Here is a 16,867-nt window from a genome sequence, read left to right as displayed (position 1 = left end):
GATACCGGGAGAGTTTCCCCTATCAAACAATCAAGATCAAACCCAAATTGCTACGGCGGTGACGATGTCCAGCGGTGGAGACGGCGGTGATGATGGTGAAGATGATGATGATGGTGATGGAGATGATGTCCAGCTCGATGACGGTGACGATGGCGTCGATTTCCCCCTCCGGGAGGGAATTTCCCCGGCGGATTCCTGCCCGCCGGAGAGCTCTTTTCTCTCTGGTGTTCTCCGCCCCGCAGAGGCGGCTGTAACTCTTCGTGAGGTACCCTCTGTGGCTTAGGTCTTCGGGACGAAGGATTTCGCGAAGAAAAGGAGGCGAAAGGGGCTGTGGGGCCCCCACACCACAAGGTGGCGCGGCCAGGCCATGGGCCGCGCCGGCCTGTGGTCTGGCCCCACCTTGGGCCTTCTCAGCTCCTCCTTCTGGCTTCCTTCGTCATCTTGAAAAATAGGATTTTTGGTATAATTTCCTTCCACAGTTGATCTTCCGAAATATTGCGTTCTGACGGTGCTTTTTCCAGCAGAATCCTGGCTCCGGTGCTTGATCCTCCAATAATGATGAAACATGCAAAATAGATGAAATAACATAAGTATTGTGTCCCAATATGAAATATAGCAATGAATAACAGCAAATTATGATATAAAATAGTGATGCAAATTGGACGTATCACACCTCGTCGTCGTCCTCCGCGCGCACGGCACACGTTGCCTCCTTCGGTAACCTCGCCCCCAAGCAGAACTCCGTCGGCGCCATGTTCTGCATGATGCCGCACCTCCGTCCTGGCGCTGTCCGTCTCCGACCTCGCGGCGGCGCACCTCGTCTTGCTGTCTTGAGCGTCATCTCCGGCCATGCTCGTCTCGGTGCTTCCTCGTCGAGCAGCGGCATGATATCAACGACCCAAGGGTGAGCACCATAACGTTCCCGTCCTTTCCATGTTTTCCATCCATGTCCAACTCCGTGCACACCTTCTGACCGGCGGTTTCCTCTTTTCCATGCACGCGACCGTGGACGAGCTCGAACCTCTGCGTGTTTTGCGTTCCACCAAGATCGTCGTCCCCAACAGCGCTCGTCCCCGTTTCCCTCGTCGACGAGCACCCCAGGGTGAGCAGCAGCGGCACCCCCTCTTCCTCCTCCCTGCATGATCTCTGGATCGTCGTTTGTGAGAAGAGATCGAGTAGATGAAAATGCCGCCTTTGTCTGTTTCACGGTCATGTTTTTCGACGCAGATCTCCGGCGAACCAGAACATCCCAGCACGAACAGTTTGCTTCTGTGGATGCACAACATCACCAGCTATCCACTGGTCTTTGAATCATCTCAAACGGTGAAGTATCGACGACGTTTTCGTCCTCCAAAGTTGGCTCCAGAAACTGGTTACAGTTTCAGTCCGCGACGCTGTTTCGTCGTCCCGTTTTCCGGCGACCCTCCGCTTCAACTCCGTGCTCCTTTTCCGACAAAACTCGTTCCATTCGAACCATGCCACATCCCTCTTGCTTAACCTCTTTTGCTTCGTTCAAAATAATGCCGAAATTCTCCGTTTCCATCACTTTAAAATCCGTGTAAAAACGCGTCTACAGAAAATCGCAAGTGTCATCTTTTCAGTTGCTAGTGTCAAGTTTCAAATAACGACTGAGACACACTTTACCTTGTCAGCTACCAGTGCCATATCAAACCTTGTTCACCAGCCCACTGGCTGCACCCCTTGTCTTCCACTGCTTCGGCCCGAGTTCGAATCCCACCCGGTGCTATAAAACCAACCATTTTGACTCATGCCACGCTGGCGCCTACGTGGCGTGGAGCCCCACATGTCTGTGTCTCTGTCTAGCTTCAGCTCAGTATAAACCACCTTTTCCTTTTCTCTGTTTTATCAAAAATCCCAGAAAATGCTTTTATCTTGCAAAAATCATATCTTGTAAACTATAACCCGGAATAAAATGTTTTATATATAAAAATTGATCAGAAAAACATGAGGAACATGAATATGCCATTCATATACCTGTTTGCATCTCGCATCATATCGCACGCTGATAGTTATGCATGTTCACCTAACATATATGCGGAGTATTTCGGATTCCAATTAGGATTTCCCCGCTCCGTTTGACTTTGAAGTAGATCACCCTTGCCATGTTATGCCATGCTAACCAACACTTAAATTTGTCGGTAGAATTGCAACTCCAACCTTAAATGTTTGCCCGGGGTTCCGACTCCGCTTAATTGGATAAGTGCATTGCACCATGTTTGCCATGTCATGCATATCATCTTGATCATGCTGGATCTTCTTTAATCGTAGTAGTAAGACTTGCATCCGTTGTTTGTCCAGCATTTGCTTCTTCCCGGATAGGATCGCGAAGTGGTGCGGTGTGATACGACAAGTTCTCCGGATGTCCCCCGACAAGCTTTAACAGGCAAGCATTTTCCCTTATACTCCTGCCCCTGCAGAAGTCGCTTACCTATTTTATTTTGCCTTCTCCCTCATGCTATCCTTGAGTTGCGTTCTTGTCACGTGTCCCTTCCACTTGTTACCTCAAGCAGCCTATATTGCCACCACCACCTCCTACAGCTATTGTTTGGTTATCGAGTCTGCCCTTGCGAGTCGTAGTGCATGCTAGTGCTGTTTTATCTGGTTACCGTTGTTGTTACCTTATCGGGTTATATGTTGGGAAGAATCATGGTTACTTTAGTTGTTGATAATTTTTCAGCGGAGGCATCGGTGGGTCAGCTGCTCGTTTTGTGACGACTCATGCCACGCTGGCGCCTACGTGGCGTGGAGCCCCACATGTCTGTGTCTCTGTCTAGCTTCAGCTCAGTATAAACCACCTTTTCCTTTTCTCTGTTTTATCAAAAATCCCAGAAAATGCTTTTATCTTGCAAAAATCATATCTTGTAAACTATAACCCGGAATAAAATGTTTTATATATAAAAATTGATCAGAAAAACATGAGGAACATGAATATGCCATTCATATACCTGTTTGCATCTCGCATCATATCGCACGCTGATAGTTTTGCATGTTCACCTAACATATATGCGGAGTATTTCGGATTCCAATTAGGATTTCCCCGCTCCGTTTAACTTTGAAGTAGATCACCCTTGCCATGTTATGCCATGCTAACCAACACTTAAATTTGTCGGTAGAATTGCAACTCCAACCTTAAATGTTTGCCCGGGGTTCCGACTCCGCTTAATTGGATAAGTGCATTGCACCATGTTTGCCATGTCATGCATATCATCTTGATCATGCTGGATCTTCTTTAATCGTAGTAGTAAGACTTGCATCCGTTGTTTGTCCAGCATTTGCTTCTTCCCGGATAGGATCGCGAAGTGGTGCGGTGTGATACGACAAGTTCTCCGGATGTCCCCCGACAAGCTTTAACAGGCAAGCATTTTCCCTTATACTCCTGCCCCTGCAGAAGTCGCTTACCTATTTTATTTTGCCTTCTCCCTCATGCTATCCTTGAGTTGCGTTCTTGTCACGTGTCCCTTCCACTTGTTACCTCAAGCAGCCTATATTGCCACCACCACCTCCTACAGCTATTGTTTGGTTATCGAGTCTGCCCTTGCGAGTCGTAGTGCATGCTAGTGCTGTTTTATCTTGTTACCGTTGTTGTTACCTTATCAGGTTATATGTTGGGAAGAATCATGGTTACTTTAGTTGTTGATAATTGTTCAGCGGAGGCATCGGTGGGTCAGCTGCTCGTTTTGTGACGGCTCACTTGTGTTTCCTAAATAATTTAGGACCCGAGTTCTTGTTATCTGTTCCGAGACTGAGCGCTCTAACCACACGTGGGTATGCTTACCGGGTCTCCCCTCGACCACTGCCGGAATCTACAGCTTTGTCCAGTGGCCACAACTAGTTTGGATGTTTGTTTTGTTTCTCCCGGGCGTGCAAGCATGTTTCTTTATGGTCAGATGATATGATGTTACTTTTGGGGAAGCCAAGTTGCCTTGTAACCCCATTGTCTCTTGCACGCTCGTAGGATGCGGTACGTATTGCTGAAGATGGATTCACCCTGCGAGCACTGTTTCCATCTGAAAGCCGTAGACGCAAACAGCTAAGTCCGCGTTGGAGTTTCGATCGGGCTCCGAAACGGGTTAACTTAGTTAGGTGGCTTCCTGGACATTGTTGTAGTGAAGGAGAGTGTGTGTCGTGATATCCACCTGTCGTAAGTGGGTTGATCGTGCGTGTGGGCACATTTGGGCACCCCTGCAGGGTTACATCTTATCGATAAGCCGTGTCCGCGGTTATGGACGACTTGGAGCTGTATGACTCGACCATAGACAACTTACACCTGTTGTTTATTAATAATAAATTTGCATAGTAAGTTAGCACAACTTCACTAATAAATGGTTAAAACTTGACAACCGTGTGAGTGCCTTTGTAAGTACCTCCTGGCGAGGGGGGAACACATCGGTTGAGTTATGTTTGGAGAGTATAGAACTGTTAGCTTTTGCGCTCTCTCATCTACTCTGGTTAGACGAATGTTTTAGAGTGTCTCTATAGGTTTTTAGTGCTTGCGCTGCCGCTTAACTCCACCATATTGCCTATGACGTTCCTCTTGCGTCCTCTAAGTCCCCTGTGTGCCTCAAGTACAAAGGACGACTGGTTGACGAATGCTTATACGTCTTGAAGTCTTGTTAAGTACGAACCTGTACTTATTGCTGCTTCTACGGGATATAACCGGGCAGGTATGAAGATATGTTCGATGAAGACGACGTTAGCAAGGTTACCCTTCCGGCTTGGCCTGGGCAGGGTTATGGACGCCACTGGTTATCTTCAGGACTCTTAGTCCAATTTGTATCTTGTCCGTACTCGGACGTATTCGATCTTCTGTATGATTTGGATCTTTGTATTGTATATTTGTATCTTGACTCGTTGGAGTCGTTGTTGTAATATATGTATCTTGTGGGCTCTATTGTAATCCTGTTGTAATGTTACCGCTCGTGTTAATTCCTCTGGCATCACGTTTGTGATTCGTCGCGCATGTCGTGTCGGAGGGCGTCTCTGAATCGATATCATGCGAATTTCGGCGGGATCGCTGGGATCCTCAGGATACCGGTTCCGGGGCGTCACAAGTTGGTATCAGAGCCTCAGGTTGACGGTACCCCACTAGTCCAGCCTGTAGGATAACCTTGCCGACGGACGTTGTGTCTAGTGTCAAAACTATTTTCGGAAAACTCGTTGGATAGATCTGATTAGCTCTGAATTTTCTCCTTACCTCTATTCTTTCTCATCTTACCTTTGCGAGTTTTGAGTCTTCTCTCTTATCTGAGTTTCTTTGAGTCTTAGGTCTCTACGCGGGTTGGACGATCTTTGCCCCTCACCTATTAGGTTCGTTCTTCTGAGGATCTCGACAGCAGCGCATCATCAACAGCGGAACAATGACTTCTTGTTAGTGGTGTCGCCCGATCAGCATGGAGCAAGAATTCTTGTTAGTGGTGTCGAGAAGATCAACACTTCGCCAGAAGAAGGTTCCACCTCGAGGTCGGATGTTTGTCAACATGGTACAAGAAGATCCGATAGTTTAACCAACTCCCCCTTAGGTTGACGTGGAACCTCGGGGCGAGGTTCCTTGTTAGTGGTGTCGATTGTAGCGACCCCGGAAAAATACCCCTATTTGAATTGTCTGTTGCTTTTCTTTTGTGCATCATCATGCATCATGCATCATATCATCCACAAGATTTTATCAAATAAAAATTATTTTGAATAAAAACTACTTTGTGTTTCCCCCTCTCATAGGTTTATTTAATAAAGCTCCTCTTTTCTATTCATTTAACAAAACCCCGAACCAAATATTTTTAAGAAACCTTCCAAATTATTTTGTTGCAAACTAGTTTTCAAAGCAAACCTAAAGTCTCAAAGTTTTGACCTTGTTGTCTCTTCTATAAACGCTATCTAACCTTTCTCTCTTTTCATCTCTTTGCAAATTACCAAATTCTGATAGTAGCAAAAGAGGCATGCGGCCTTTTTCCCTCTAGCCAATCCTTCCTTTGTTCCAATGAACCAGACCATCCTTCCTCCGTTGAAACTAATCAGCAGCTCAACCGAGAAGCCCATCTTCTCTTCCAGCCCAATATCTTCTCCCAGACCTCCTCGCTCCTTCTTTCTTCTACCTGTACGGCAGAACATCTAGCATCTCCACGTCGACAGTGCAGCGATGGGACGGCTGTGACCATCTCCTCGCAAGTACTTAAGGCCACTAGCCCTGCAACCCTAGCCCTCCTCCTCTTTTTTCCGCGCGGCGCCGCCAGCCATTTGCTTGTCTCGCTCGCTCTCGTTTGCTTGCACGCTCGGCCTCCTCCGGGTGCTGCTCCTTCCGCTGGTCGCCTCCCCATCCCCCTGCTCGTGCGCGGCTCCGAACGTGTCCCTGCACCTCGTCGTCGTCCTCCGCGCGCACGGCACATGTTGCCTCCTTCGGTAACCTCGCCCCCAAGCAGAACTCCGTCGGCGCCATGTTCTGCATGATGCCGCACCTCCGTCCCGGCGCTGTCCGTCTCCGACCTCGCGGCGGCGCACCTCGTCTTGCTGTCTTGAGCGTCATCTCCGGCCATGCTCGTCTCGGTGCTTCCTCGTCGAGCAGCGGCATGATATCAACGACCCAAGGGTGAGCACCATAACGTTCCCGTCCTTTCCATGTTTTCCATCCATGTCCAACTCCGTGCACACCTTCTGACCGGCGGTTTCCTCTTTTCCATGCACGCGACCGTGGACGAGCTCGAACCTCTGCGTGTTTTGCGTTCCACCAAGATCGTCATCCCCGACAGCGCTCGTCCCCGTTTCCCTCGTCGACGAGCACCCCAGGGTGAGCAGCAGCGGCACCCCCTCTTCCTCCTCCCTGCATGATCTCTGGATCGTCGTTTGTGAGAAGAGATCGAGTAGATGAAAATGCCGCCTTTGTCTGTTTCACGGTCATGTTTTTTCGACGCAGATCTCCGGCGAACCAGAACATCCCAGCACGAACGGTTTGCTTCTGTGGATGCACAACATCACCAGCTATCCACTGGTCTTTGAATCATCTCAAACGGTGAAGTATCGACGACGTTTTCGTCCTCCAAAGTTGGCTCCAGAAACTGGTTACAGTTTCAGTCCGCGACGCTGTTTCGTCGTCCCATTTTCCGGCGACCCTCCGCGTCAACTCCGTGCTCCATTTCCGACAAAACTCGTTCCATTCGAACCATGCCACATCCCTCTTGCTTAACCTCTTTTGATTCGTTCAAAATAATGCCGAAATTCTCCGTTTCCATCACTTTAAAATCCGTCTAAAAACGCGTCTACAGAAAATCGCAAGTGTCATCTTTTCAGTTGCTAGTGTCAAGTTTCAGATAACGACTGAGACACACTGCAAAAATCATATCTTGTAAACTATAACCCGGAATAAAATGTTTTATATATATAAATTGATCAGAAAAACATGAGGAACATGAATATGCCATCCATATACCTGTTTGCATCTCGCATCATATCGCACGCTGATAGTTATGCATGTTCACCTAACATATATGCGGAGTATTTCGGATTCCAATTAGGATTTACCCGCTCCGTTTAACTTTGAAGTAGATCACCCTTTCCATGTTATGCCATGCTAACCAACACTTAAATTTGTCGGTAGAATTGCAACTCCAACCTTAAATGTTTGCCCGGGGTTCCGACTCCGCTTAATTGGATAAGTGCATTGCACCATGTTTGCCATGTCATGCATATCATCTTGATCATGCTGGATCTTCTTTAATCGTACTAGTAAGACTTGCATCCGTTGTTTGTCCAGCATTTGCTTCTTCCCGGATAGGATCGCGAAGTGGTGCGGTGTGATACGACAAGTTCTCCGGATGTCCCCCGACAAGCTTTAACAGGCAAGCATTTTCCCTTATACTCCTGCCCCTGCAGAAGTCGCTTACCTATTTTATTTTGCCTTCTCCCTCATGCTATCCTTGAGTTGCGTTCTTGTCACGTGTCTCTTCCACTTGTTACCTCAAGCAGCCTATATTGCCACCACCACCTCCTACAGCTATTGTTTGGTTATCGAGTCTGCCCTTGCGAGTCGTAGTGCATGCTAGTGCTGTTTTATCTTGTTACCGTTGTTGTTACCTTATCGGGTTATATGTTGGGAAGAATCATGGTTACTTTAGTTGTTGATAATTGTTCAGCGGAGGCATCGGTGGGTCAGCTGCTCGTTTTGTGACGGCTCACTTGTGTTTCCTAAATAATTTAGGACCCGAGTTCTTGTTATCTGTTCCGAGACTGAGCGCTCTAACCACACGTGGGTATGCTTACCGGGTCTCCCCTCGACCACTGCCGGAATCTACAGCTTTGTCCAGTGGCCACAACTAGTTTGGATGTTTGTTTTGTTTCTCCCGGGCGTGCAAGCATGTTTCTTTATGGTCAGATGATATGATGTTACTTTTGGGGAAGCCAAGTTGCCTTGTAACCCCGTTGTCTCTTGCACGCTCGTAGGATGCGGTACGTATTGCTGAAGATGGATTCACCCTGCGGGCACTGTTTCCATCTGAAAGCCGTAGACGCAAACAGCTAAGTCCGCGTTGGAGTTTCGATCGGGCTCCGAAACGGGTTAACTTAGTTAGGTGGCTTCCTGGACATTGTTGTAGTGAAGGAGAGTGTGTGTCGTGATATCCACCTGTCGTAAGTGGGTTGATCGTGCGTGTGGGCACATTTGGGCACCCCTGCAGGGTTACATCTTATCGATAAGCCGTGTCCGCGGTTATGGACGACTTGGAGCTGTATGACTCGACCATAGACAACTTACACCTGTTGTTTATTAATAATAAATTTGCATAGTAAGTTAGCACAACTTCACTAATAAATGGTTAAAACTTGACAACCGTGTGAGTGCCTTTGTAAGTACCTCCTGGCGAGGGGGGAACACATCGGTTGAGTTATGTTTGGAGAGTATAGAACTGTTAGCTTTTGCGCTCTCTCATCTACTCTGGTTAGACGAATGTTTTAGAGTGTCTCTATAGGTTTTTAGTGCTTGCGCTGCCGCTTAACTCCACCATATTGCCTATGACGTTCCTCTTGCGTCCTCTAAGTCCCCTGCGTGCCTCAAGTACAAAGGACGACTGGTTGACGAATGCTTATACGTCTTGAAGTCTTGTTAAGTACGAACCTGTACTTATTGCTGCTTCTACGGGATATAACCGGGCAGGTATGAAGATATGTTCGATGAAGACGACGTTAGCAAGGTTACCCTTCCGGCTTGGCCTGGGCAGGGTTATGGACGCCACTGGTTATCTTCATGACTCTTAGTCCAATTTGTATCTTGTCCGTACTCGGACGTATTCGATCTTCTGTATGATTTGGATCTTTGTATTGTATATTTGTATCTTGACTCGTTGGAGTCGTTGTTGTAATATATGTATCTTGTGGGCTCTATTGTAATCCTGTTGTAATGTTACCGCTCGTGTTAATTCCTCTGGCATCACGTGTGTGATTCGTCGCGCATGTCGTGTCGGAGGGCGTCTCTGAATCGATATCATGCGAATTTCGGCGGGATCACTGGGATCCTCAGGATACCGGTTCCGGGGCGTCACAAGTTGGTATCAGAGCCTCAGGTTGACGGTACCCCACTAGTCCAGCCTGTAGGATAACCTTGCCAACGGACGTTGTGTCTAGTGTCAAAACTATTTTCGGAAAACTCGTTGGATAGATCTGATTAGCTCTGAATTTTCTCCTTACCTCTATTCTTTCTCATCTTACCTTTGCGAGTTTTGAGTCTTCTCTCTTATCTGAGTTTCTTTGAGTCTTAGGTCTCTACGCGGGTTGGACGATCTTTGCCCCTCACCTATTAGGTTCGTTCTTCTGAGGATCTCGACAGCAGCGCATCATCAACAGCGGAACAATGACTTCTTGTTAGTGGTGTCGCCCGATCAGCATGGAGCAAGAATTCTTGTTAGTGGTGTCGAGAAGATCAACACTTCGCCAGAAGAAGGTTCCACCTCGAGGTCGGATGTTTGTCAACATGGTACAAGAAGATCCGATAGTTTAACCAACTCCCCCTTAGGTTGACGTGGAACCTCGGGGCGAGGTTCCTTGTTAGTGGTGTCGATTGTAGCGACCCCGGAAAAATACCCCTATTAGAATTGTCTGTTGCTTTTCTTTTGTGCATCATCATGCATCATGCATCATATCATCCACAAGATTTTATCAAATAAAAATTATTTTGAATAAAAACTATTTTGTGTTTCCCCCTCTCATAGGTTTATTTAATAAAGCTCCTCTTTTCTATTCATTTAACAAAACCCCGAACCAAATATTTTTAAAAAACCTTCCAAATTATTTTGTTGCAAACTAGTTTTCAAAGCAAACCTAAAGTCTCAAAGTTTTGACCTTGTTGTCTCTTCTATAAACGCTATCTAACCTTTCTCTCTTTTCATCTCTTTGCAAATTACCAAATTCTGATAGTAGCAAAAGAGGCATGCGGCCTTTTTCCCTCTAGCCAATCCTTCCTTTGTTCCAATGAACCAGACCATCCTTCCTCCGTTGAAACTAATCAGCAGCTCAACTGAGCAGCCCATCTTCTCTTCCAGCCCAATATCTTCTCCCAGACCTCCTCGCTCCTTCTTTCTTCTACCTGTACGGCAGAACATCTAGCATCTCCACGTCGACAGTGCAGCGATGGGACGGTTGTGACCATCTCCTCGCAAGTACTTAAGGCCACTAGCCCTGCAACCCTAGCCCTCCTCCTCTTTTTTCCGCGCGGCGCCGCCAGCCATTTGCTTGTCTCGCTCGCTCTCGTTTGCTTGCACGCTCGGCCTCCTCCGGGTGCTGCTCCTTCCGCTGGTCGCCTCCCCATCCCCCTGCTCGTGCGCGGCTCCGAACGTGTCCCTGCACCTCGTCGTCGTCCTCCGCGCGCACGGCACATGTTGCCTCCTTCGGTAACCTCGCCCCCAAGCAGAACTCCGTCGGCGCCATGTTCTGCATGATGCCGCACCTCCGTCCCGGCGCTGTCCGTCTCCGACCTCGCGGCGGCGCACCTCGTCTTGCTGTCTTGAGCGTCATCTCCGGCCATGCTCGTCTCGGTGCTTCCTCGTCGAGCAGCGGCATGATATCAACGACCCAAGGGTGAGCACCATAACGTTCCCGTCCTTTCCATGTTTTCCATCCATGTCCAACTCCGTGCACACCTTCTGACCGGCGGTTTCCTCTTTTCCATGCACGCGACCGTGGACGAGCTCGAACCTCTGCGTGTTTTGCGTTCCACCAAGATCGTCGTCCCCGACAGCGCTCGTCCCCGTTTCCCTCGTCGACGAGCACCCCAGGGTGAGCAGCAGCGGCACCCCCTCTTCCTCCTCCCTGCATGATCTCTGGATCGTCGTTTGTGAGAAGAGATCGAGTAGATGAAAATGCCGCCTTTGTCTGTTTCACGGTCATGTTTTTTCGACGCAGATCTCCGGCGAACCAGAACATCCCAGCACGAACGGTTTGCTTCTGTGGATGCACAACATCACCAGCTATCCACTGGTCTTTGAATCATCTCAAACGGTGAAGTATCGACGACGTTTTCGTCCTCCAAAGTTGGCTCCAGAAACTGGTTACAGTTTCAGTCCGCGACGCTGTTTCGTCATCCCGTTTTCCGGCGACCCTCCGCGTCAACTCCGTGCTCCGTTTCCGACAAAACTCGTTCCATTCGAACCATGCCACATCCCTCTTGCTTAACCTCTTTTGCTTCGTTCAAAATAATGCCGAAATTCTCCGTTTCCATCACTTTAAAATCCGTCTAAAAACGCGTCTACAGAAAATCGCAAGTGTCATCTTTTCAGTTGCTAGTGTCAAGTTTCAGATAACGACTGAGACACACTGCAAAAATCATATCTTGTAAACTATAACCCGGAATAAAATGTTTTATATATATAAATTGATCAGAAAAACATGAGGAACATGAATATGCCATCCATATACCTGTTTGCATCTCGCATCATATCGCACGCTGATAGTTATGCATGTTCACCTAACATATATGCGGAGTATTTCGGATTCCAATTAGGATTTCCCCGCTCCGTTTAACTTTGAAGTAGATCACCCTTTCCATGTTATGCCATGCTAACCAACACTTAAATTTGTCGGTAGAATTGCAACTCCAACCTTAAATGTTTGCCCGGGGTTCCGACTCCGCTTAATTGGATAAGTGCATTGCACCATGTTTGCCATGTCATGCATATCATCTTGATCATGCTGGATCTTCTTTAATCGTAGTAGTAAGACTTGCATCCGTTGTTTGTCCAGCATTTGCTTCTTCCCGGATAGGATCGCGAAGTGGTGCGGTGTGATACGACAAGTTCTCCGGATGTCCCCCGACAAGCTTTAACAGGCAAGCATTTTCCCTTATACTCCTGCCCCGCAGTAAGTCGCCACCTATTTTATTTTGCCTTCTCCCTCATGCTATCCTTGAGTTGCGTTCTTGTCACGTGTCTCTTCCACTTGTTACCTCAAGCAGCCTATATTGCCACCACCACCTCCTACAGCTATTGTTTGGTTATCGAGTCTGCCCTTGCGAGTCGTAGTGCATGCTAGTGCTGTTTTATCTTGTTACCGTTGTTGTTACCTTATCGGGTTATATGTTGGGAAGAATCATGGTTACTTTAGTTGTTGATAATTGTTCAGCGGAGGCATCGGTGGGTCAGCTGCTCGTTTTGTGACGGCTCACTTGTGTTTCCTAAATAATTTAGGACCCGAGTTCTTGTTATCTGTTCCGAGACTGAGCGCTCTAACCACACGTGGGTATGCTTACCGGGTCTCCCCTCGACCACTGCCGGAATCTACAGCTTTGTCCAGTGGCCACAACTAGTTTGGATGTTTGTTTTGTTTCTCCCGGGCGTGCAAGCATGTTTCTTTATGGTCAGATGATATGATGTTACTTTTGGGGAAGCCAAGTTGCCTTGTAACCCCGTTGTCTCTTGCACGCTCGTAGGATGCGGTACGTATTGCTGAAGATGGATTCACCCTGCGGGCACTGTTTCCATCTGAAAGCCGTAGACGCAAACAGCTAAGTCCGCGTTGGAGTTTCGATCGGGCTCCGAAACGGGTTAACTTAGTTAGGTGGCTTCCTGGACATTGTTGTAGTGAAGGAGAGTGTGTGTCGTGATATCCACCTGTCGTAAGTGGGTTGATCGTGCGTGTGGGCACATTTGGGCACCCCTGCAGGGTTACATCTTATCGATAAGCCATGTCCGCGGTTATGGACGACTTGGAGCTGTATGACTCGACCATAGACAACTTACACCTGTTGTTTATTAATAATAAATTTGCATAGTAAGTTAGCACAACTTCACTAATAAATGGTTAAAACTTGACAACCGTGTGAGTGCCTTTGTAAGTACCTCCTGGCGAGGGGGGAACACATCGGTTGAGTTATGTTTGGAGAGTATAGAACTGTTAGCTTTTGCGCTCTCTCATCTACTCTGATTAGACGAATGTTTTAGAGTGTCTCTATAGGTTTTTAGTGCTTGCGCTGCCGCTTAACTCCACCATATTTCCTATGACGTTCCTCTTGCGTCCTCTAAGTCCCCTGCGTGCCTCAAGTACAAAGGACGACTGGTTGACGAATGCTTATACGTCTTGAAGTCTTGTTAAGTACGAACCCGTACTTATTGCTGCTTCTACGGGATATAACCGGGCAGGTATGAAGATATGTTCGATGAAGACGACGTTAGCAAGGTTACCCTTCCGGCTTGGCCTGGGCAGGGTTATGGATGCCACTGGTTATCTTCAGGACTCTTAGTCCAATTTGTATCTTGTCCGTACTCGGACGTATTCGATCTTCTGTATGATTGGGTTCTTTGTATTGTATATTTGTATCTTGACTCGTTGGAGTCATTGTTGTAATATATGTATCTTGTGGGCTCTATTGTAATCCTGTTGTAATGTTACCGCTCGTGTTAATTCCTCTGGCATCACGTGTGTGATTCGTCGCGCACGTCGTGTCGGAGGGCGTCTCTGAATCGATATCATGCGGATTTCGGCGGGATCGCTGGGATCCTCAGGATACCGGTTCCGGGGCGTCACAACGATTTAGGGTTTTCACCGCATAATCGGAACATCCTACACGTGATTGAGCCTGGCAGCCACGCAAGATGATAATAAACAAGCCCTAGATAAGGCCTAAAAACCAACATGGAGTTGATTCCCGGAACATCTTATCTAGGGCTAGCAAACTACACCCTACGTGCTACTGGATCCTTCAACCCGTTTGCAAGGCCTAACTATGCAGATATTAAACTTATCGTTGAAGAACAAGGAGCAATCATAACAGATCGGATCTACTAAACACGGATCAAGCAAGGTGCCGCCCTTACACCTAAGATAGGTGTAAAGGCGGCTAGACGTCTAGGGATAGCATGGATAAAAGCATATATCGTGGTAAAGCAATGCTAACCCTAACACATCTATGATAACTACGTTGCTCGCCATCAACAAGGCTTCAGCACGAGCAACGCATGAACAACGAATAAACATATACCGCCTAGATCGCAAGATGCGATCTAGGCGGCATGATGCTTACCCGGAAGAAACCCTCGAAACAAGGGGTTGGCGATGCGCCTAGATTGGTTTGTTGTGAACGTGATTGTTGTCTTTCTCAATAACCCTAGATACATATTTATAGTCCGTAGACTTTCTATCGTGGGAATAATCCCAACCGTATACGAGCCAAATTCTACCTAACTGACACGTATCCTACTATATTTACAGATACACGGGCAAACTAGCCCAAACTTCGTGTACAACGCCGATTCATGTATATCTCCCGTGTATATTCTTCAAGCCCATCTTTAATCACGGCCCACCTCTGATCCGGTCAAATTCTGGTGATAACACATGCCCCCCTGGTTTTGGAAATGATAATTCCAAAACCACTCTGCCTTTTCTTCGTTGGGTCATGTCGTGGCAGGGCAAAACTGCCGCAGTATCCTTCATCATGATGCCTTGCCTTCTCAACTTCTCCGCGTGATTTGACCGTTGTTTTTTTTTCTTTTTGGGCACCACTTCCTCGGAAACTGCTGTGGCATTGAATTTCCACTATATCCCCTTTTATTTAACCGCGCCGCACAGTTCACTTCTTCATCCCCTTGTTCTGTTCTAGCCATCGGCACCCAAAAATTCCCCATCTCCTGTAGCAATGTCTTCCTCTTCTTCCTCCTCCGCCTCGTCGGATCTCTCCTCCCAATCCTTCTCCTCCTCCTCCTCCTCCTCCTCCCGCGAACCCATGCCGGAGTGGGATCCAATGGCGGCGTACGACGAGCGCGCCCAAGAGGAGTGGGACCAGGAGGACCACGCCTCCTCCGTCTGGTCCGAGGACGACAAGTCCTTGACCAGCGGAGACGAAGAACTCCAGTTCCTCGCCGATGGGGAACTGGAATCGGAGAGCGAGGACGACTCATTCTCCTGGGACGACTACACTTCCTCCGAGGAAGAGGAGGAAGAAGACGACGACGACTCCCTCGAGGACTACCCGCCGGCGAAGCGCTTCCGCGCCGGGTCAGATGACGACGACGACGATGATGATGATGAAGAGGAGGAGGCCCCCAATGAGGGCCACTGGAGCAGCGACGAGGAGCCCGCCGGCAGCAGCGCCGACGAGAGCTCCGATGGCGACAACGAGGGCAGCGACGGCACGTAGAGTAGGATCTACTAGTATAGATCTAGTAGTAGTAGCAGATTGGTCAATGGACCTTTCTTTTGTTCTTCCTCCCTTGAGCAATCGGCTCTTTCTTTGTAAGAAATCTCCTTTATTAATGAAGAAAATATTCCTCTATTAATTTTGCTTTCTCGTTAATTTTGCCGATTGCCGAACGAAGTCAATGCACAAAGAGCCGATGGCAGGGCATCGGCTTGTACCATAAACACGCTTTAAGGCCAAACCAGTTGCCTATTCACACGGTCAAACAGATCCAATCCGTGTCCACGCCATCCTCCAATCTCAAACGCGCAGATTCAACTCCTCAGCAAATCCAATGAGAGAATCATCTCAGATGCCATGATCTTCTGGCCTGAAACCGATCTGTTAACCTGCTCAATTGAGCTTATTCCTCTAGAGTCGATGGCTATGCATCGGCTTTTCATTATTCTAAAGTCGATGTCCGAGCATCGGCTGTACTGGTATCCATGTTCCTAAAGTCGATGTCTGTGCATCGGCTGTGAAGTCGATGTCTGTGCATCGGCTGTGATTTGCATATAAATTTTTTTTACTGGCCGATTTTATACATCGGCCCCCATGTTTCACTGTCCATCGTCCCACATGCTTGGGAAATATTTCTTGAGGTGTTGACCATTGACGGCTACTGAGAATTTAACACCGTCCAGCTGCTCGAGCATGTATGCATTGCCCTTTAATACTTGATCGACTTTGTACGGACCGTGCCAATTAGGAGACCATTTGCCATATGCTTTATCCTTGGTTCCTAATGGCAACACGGCTTCCCATACTAGATCACCAACTTGAAACTCCTTTGGTCTCACCTTCTTATTGTATGCGCGAGCCACCCTGGCTTTGTTCTCTTTAATCTTCTCCAAGGACCAAAGTCTAAGTTCCGTTGCATCCTCAATAGTATCACTCATCAGGGCTGCATATTCTTCAGCTGTTAGATCATTCTGAAACGTGACACGTCTCGATCCAGCCGTAATTTCCCAAGGTAATATGGCTTCCTGCCCATAGACGAGCTGGTATGGCGAAGTTTTTATAGCTCCATGGCATGACATGCGATAGGCCCACAAAGCTTCTGACAATGTTTCATGCCAAACCCTAGGGTTCTCGTCAATTTTCCTCTTAATCAGCTTGATCAGGCTCTGATTGGACGCTTCAGCTTGCCCGTTGGCTTGAGCATAGTATGGAGATGATCGGATCAGCTTAATTCCCATGTCA

The sequence above is a fragment of the Lolium perenne genome, chromosome 3, assembly GCF_019359855.2.
Source record: "Lolium perenne isolate Kyuss_39 chromosome 3, Kyuss_2.0, whole genome shotgun sequence".
In the NCBI taxonomy this organism is placed as follows: domain Eukaryota; kingdom Viridiplantae; phylum Streptophyta; class Magnoliopsida; order Poales; family Poaceae; genus Lolium; species Lolium perenne.
Note: the sequence above shows the minus strand (reverse complement) of the source record.